Here is a 6,281-nt window from a genome sequence, read left to right on the forward strand (position 1 = left end):
GCAGCGCACTTCGAAGAACGCTAGCTTCAGTTCCGCATGAGAAATTCCACTACACGATGTCTTCCATCGTGATTAAAATCATCTTACACCTCACCTGTATGATGGTAATCTTTCTGTATTTTATGTGCCGGCGTCGTGTTTCACATGCAACGAAATCCCTGGATCCGACTTTACACGGGAATGAGTACCGTGGAGGCAGCCTATGCTCCGATCGCCTCATTTGATCCGGCCTGTTTCTCTGACCCTACTATGTGGTATAAGCTTTAGCCACAGTACACAGAGGCAACAGCCTTGCCGCAGTGGATACACCGGTTCCCGTGAGATCACCGAAGTTAAGCGCTGTCGGGCGTGGCCGGCACTTGGATGGGTGACCATCCTGCCACCATGCGCTGTTGCCATTTTTCGGGGTGCACTCAGCGTCGTGATGCCAATTGAGGAGCTACTCGACCGAATAGTAGCATCTCCGGTCATAGAAAACCATCCTAACGACCGGGAGAGCGGAGTGCTGACCACACGCCCCTCCTATCCGCATCCTGAAGTGAGGATGACATGGTGGTCGGATGGTCCCGATGGGCCACTTGTGGTCTGAAGACGGAGTGATATATACAGTACACAGAGTTACGAGGGGCTTTGGAAAGAAGCTAATTTCACTGGAAAAAGATCTATCGAATAATTCGTATTGCACTAATTGTGGTATCTCATTTGGTCGTTCCGAGGATTACGTTTACTGTTTAAGATTTCGGTTTGAGTTTGTGCTCTGCTTGGTTCTATGTTACTGAAACACTGGTGTGAAGCGCCAAACGACGAGACGATTTTCTCGGTCTTCGTTCCAAGAGCTTTCGTAACAGGTTAATTCGGTCGAAACCGTTACGCCACGTGCGATTGTCGGAAAGTACTTGGCTATCGGGGGCTACGTCCTCGCTTTTAGTTCACACGGGCCGCTCTACACAGCGCTTGTGTCGTGTGCGGAAGACCCTGAGCTACTGTAATATTTTAGATCATTCTTTTCCACCCCTACAGTTTCTTACTCCATTGCATTTCGCTCTGTCAAATGAACTGTTGCGCTTTAGAATGTGTCTGCAGTGACCTAGTCGTTTAGCTTAATGGGCAGGAAAGTGATAGAGAATTAGAGCGAGTCCGCACGACTGATTAATAACGGTTGGTCAAGTTCACTGGCCTGATTGAGTGTTCAACGCTTGCAATTGCAACTTACAAACGAATATACTCTTCCAATCCAAGCTTCCATGATTCTAACGAATGTAACTGTGTTGTTCACTTCCGACTTTAGCATTATGACCACCTAACTAATAGCTGGTATGTCCACCTTGGCACGGGTAACAGTGGCGAAGCGTCGTGGCATTGAAGTAATGAGGTCTGGGTAGTTCGCAGGAGGGAGTTGGCACCGCATCTGCGCACAAAAGTTACCCCAATTCCCGTACGTTCCGGGGAGGGAGGCGTAGAGCTCTGACGCCACATTCAATCGCATCCCAATGTATTCGGCCGGGTTCAGATCTGGCGAACTGGGGGGTGGGGCGGGGGGGGGGGGGGCGAATCAGCACATCATCTGCATTACTGACTGATCTTTTCCCATCTTCAGTCTTCATCGTTATCCTGCCATCGTTTGTCTTCGGGTTTGGTAGCCCACATCTCGAGAAGGCAGTGGGCTTTAGTCATTCAGAGGTGAGATCCTCGCTTCTTGTCATACCTGACTTCGTGAGTTTCTTCTTCGTTCCGAGGATTTCAGGTAACTTCACTGTTGTTGGTACAAGTTTCGAAGACCCTGGCGTCTTATTCCCCACTCTGTGACTTCCGTCTATATCTTCAGTGTAACATTTTTCCTTGGGCTTTGAATATCAGCGTGAAACTACCATATCTTATAACATTCGTCACTCCAAACGATGTCACTTGAAACCAGTTGTTGTATTTCCAAATATGCTGTAAAAACGTTTGGATTTCAGCGTAGCTACAGTTACATACGTTAAAAATGATTCTCGGGTTTCAGTCTGTGGTGGTAAACTAATTTTGTTGTTGCAGCAAAAATACCAGGCATTTTATTTGTAAATGTCCTGTGCAACAGTGAAAGCACAAATTAGTCATTGAACAATGTCAAGATCGCAGTGCGTTCTGTAATTGTAGTCTTTATCGCAATTGATCACCACTTTCTTGAGATCGATTCTCGTTCTTGATCGACCCTGCAGTGGACTTTCTTCTTCACGTTGTGTGTCGCTCTTAGAATATTGCAGCAGTTCTTGAAGACGAAGCATGAACTCATAAGATTTCAACTCATGCGTCTCGCTCTCAGATGCTCTAGCGTCTCTGATTCGGACAGTTTCCCGGTGTGAGTTTCGCTATGCAGATACTTCAACACCTCTGCTAGCTGGCATTCGCCACGCATTTCTAATTGGTCTTCCAGTGATTGATTTTTTGAGTGCAGTTTCAAATAATTTCCAGTTCTAAATATATGGTGATAGATGCGTTCGAACATAGTTTAGTTGGGTACGCTACAAATATTTTTTTCCTGTAAACAAAAGGTGAATTGGTTGTCATTCACTTATAAACAATCGTCGTGTCGACGTCCAGCACTCAACAAAATGAAAATGGTATTCCATTTCATACTCAATCACCAATTACGAATCGCAGTTACAATCACTTATTATTGAGGATTTAGGCGTCAGTATTAATTATGAAATAGGCAGAACGATATGGAAGTTGATATGCTGCAGCACCATCTAGTGAAGCGTTAGAACAAAGTGGATAGCGCGGAAATATTCTCCGTGCTCCAATACCTATGTATATCATTTTTCATAACAATCGATTGAACAGTATAACAGTTGATGTGTTGCAGCATCTACTGACTAGTTACAGCAAACTGAATAGCATAAAAACATCTCTGTAAATAAATACATACGTGTGTCAATTTTCATGATGATCGGTCAAACGATAACGAGTTCTATTAATATCAAACAGATATACCAACATTTATTTCTGCAAATGTAGAAGAACAATTATGGTTTCACAACAGCAATCTGAAACAATTTTTCAACATAAAATGGTAATAAAAAAAGATTCATCGAATTTATCACTTAGCCATGCTCCCTGGATGAAGTTAGATACAGAGCTGCAGCATTTATTGTCAAATTATGTTTTCAAATCTGTGTTATTTTCTGCAAAAAAATTGGTTGGCACTAAGTTGAACAGGCTTATTCTACTGTTTGAAAATCGCATTATTGTAAGAGTAACTATTCTGAATATTTTAAAAACCATTCTTATAATCTTTCTTTGTGGATATATACGGGATAAGTTTCTATTTGAAACGTACCTTGATTTTTATATCATTAAAAGTGCAGATGCGGCAGTGGCAGTGAAGTAATGAGGCCTGGGTAGGTCGCTTTAGAATGTATACTGAGGTGTGCTTTTTGTTAAGATATAGCAGACACTACTGAAAATTTTCTGGTGTATGCAACTCATGTATATGGACTCCGAATTATGAGATCAATTTTGCTGCCTTTGGTGCAGGTATACATTGCTTTCCTAGAAAATGGAAAGAAACTTCAGAGAGGACGTGAAAGACATAACATGTGTAGAACATAATCAAGTAGTACCACGGTAACAGCACTGCATACTACTGAACTATTTTCAGGTGAAGATGCCCCATGAATATCTACATTGCTATATCAGACAAACAAACCTGAAACTCCGTTCGTGGGTTATATTTACTGCCATAATATCTAGTTCACAATAAGTTGTTCTTGACCATTGATTATGCTATAAAGTAAATCTAGTCTGACAATACTGCACACAGCATTTTATCCGTATTTTCCTCTCCACAGGTTTATGTTGTACAACGGGTCATATTTCCAGAATGAATTTTCACTCCGCTGAAGAAAATAAGCTGATTTGAAAGTGCCTGGCGGATAAAACCTGTGTGCCGCACCGGGGCTCGAATATGGGACATTTCCTTTCGTGAGTTCTACCAACTGAACTATACAAGCACATCTAACGACCTGCTGTCACATCCTTACTTCAGGTGGCAACTCATCTCATTCCTTCCAAATTACACAATTATCCTCCATACCTTGAGAGACTACCAGTCCTGGAAGAAAGGATATTTATGTGACGTAGTTTAGCCATGGCCATGTCTCTGCAGTATATTTTCTTATGGAGTGATAATCTCGCAAGATAGCAAGGTACGCAAGAGAACTCCCTTGAAGTTTCTGTGTAGGAGATGAGGTACTGGCGGAAGTGAAACTGTGAAGGCAGATCGTGGGTCGTCCTTCGGTAACTCACTCGGTAGATCACTTCCCCGCGAATGGCAAACGTCCCAGTTTTGAGTATCGGTCACGAACACAGCTTTAGTTGGCTTTAGTAGGTGCCGTCGATGTGCCTCGGACGAAGCAGTGAAAGAATCGGTGCATTCCTGGCTCGCAGCTCAACCGAGTACCTTCTTTTATGAGGGCATCAGGAAGCTTGTACAACGATGGACCCAGTTCGTTGAAACCCAAGGAGATTATGTAGAAAAATCCAATTCTTGTAAGCTTCTTATTTGACTAGGTTGGTTGGTTTTGGGGAAGGAGACCAGACAGCGTGGTCATCGGTCTCATCGGATTAGGGAAGGAAGTCAGCCGTGCCCTTTCAGAGGAACCATCCCGGCATTTGCCTGGAGTGATTTAGGGAAATCACGGAAAACCTAAATCAGGATGGCCGGACGCGGGATTGAACCGTCGTCCTCCCGAATGCGAGTCCAGTGTCTAACCACTGCGCCACCCCGCTCGGTCTTATTTGACTACTTTGAGGATAATTTTTATGACTACTTTGAGGATAATAATTGACTTGCCCTCGTATATATATACAGGGTGGTCCACTTATAGTGACTGGGCCAAATATCTCACGAAATAAGCGTCAAACGGAAAAAAAAACTACAAAGAACGAAACTCGTCTAGCATATGGCGCTATGGTTGGCCCGCTAGATGGCGCTGCCATAGGTCAAACGGATATCAACTGCGTTTTTTTAATAGGAACCCCCATTTTTATTACGTATTCGTGTAGTACGTAAAGAAATATGAATGTTTTAGTTGGACCACTTTTTTCGCTTTGTGACAGATGGCGCTGTAATAGTCACAAACGTATAAGTACGTGGTATCACGTAATATTCCGCCAGTGCGGAAGGTATTTGCTTCGTGGACCGTTTACCAATTGCGGAAAAGGACGATATCTTGTTGATGTATGGCTATTGTGATCAAAATGACCACCGGGAGTGTGCTATGTGTGGTGCTCGATGTCATGGACGACATCATCCAAGTGTCCGGACCGTTCACCGGATAGTTACGTTATGTAAGGAAACAGGAAGTGTTCAGCCACATGTGAAACTTCAACCACGACCTGCAACAAATGATGACGCCCACGTAGGTGTTTTAGCTGCTGTCGCTGATAATCCGCACATCAGTAGCAGACAAATTGCGCGAGAATCGGGAATCTCAGAAACGTCGGTGTTGAGAATGCTATATTGACATCGATTGAACCGTACCGTATTTCTATGCACCAGGAATTGCATAGCGACGACTTTAAACGTCGTGTACAGTTCTGCCGCTGGGCACAAGAGAAATTACGGAACGATGACAAATTTTTTGCACGCGTTCTGTTTAGCGAGGAAGCGTCATTCACCAACAGTGGTAACGTAAACCGGCATAATATGCACTATTGGGCGACAAGTGGAACATCAGCGACATTGGCAGCTTCATGTATGGTGCGGCATTATGGGAGGAGGGATAATTTGCCCCCAAATTATCGATGGAAATCTAAATGGTGCAATGTATGCTGATTTCCTACGTAATGTTCCACAGATGTTACTACAAGATTTTTCACTGCATGACAGAATGGCGGTGTACTTCCAACATTATGGATGTCCGGGCACATAGCTCACGTGCGGTTGAAGCGGTATTGAATAGCATGTTTGATGACAGGTGGATTGGTCGACGAAGCACCATACCATGGCCCGCACGTTCACCGGATCTGACGTCCTCGGATTTCTTTCTGTGGGGAAAGTTGAAGAATATTTGCCATCGTGATCCACCGACAACGCCTGAAAACATGCGTCAGCGCATTGTCAGTGCATTTGAGAACATTATGGAGGGCGAACTACTGGCTGTTGAGAGGGATGTTGTTACACGTATTGCCGAATGCATTGAGCTTGACGGACATCATTTGAGCATTTATTACAATAATGTGGTATTTACAGGTAATCAGGCTGTAACAGCATGCGTTCTCAGGAATGATAAGATATG

At 43.8% G+C, this 6,281-nt stretch overlaps 1 pseudogene; it reads left to right on the plus strand.

The window, feature by feature from the left end:
• The first annotated feature begins 281 nt into the window (after positions 1-281).
• On the plus strand, positions 282-398 carry LOC126089872 (5S ribosomal RNA; annotated as a pseudogene).
• The last annotated feature ends 5,883 nt before the right edge of the window (positions 399-6,281 follow it).

Source organism: Schistocerca cancellata, chromosome 6, assembly GCF_023864275.1.
Source record: "Schistocerca cancellata isolate TAMUIC-IGC-003103 chromosome 6, iqSchCanc2.1, whole genome shotgun sequence".
Taxonomy (NCBI): Eukaryota; Metazoa; Arthropoda; class Insecta; order Orthoptera; family Acrididae; genus Schistocerca; species Schistocerca cancellata.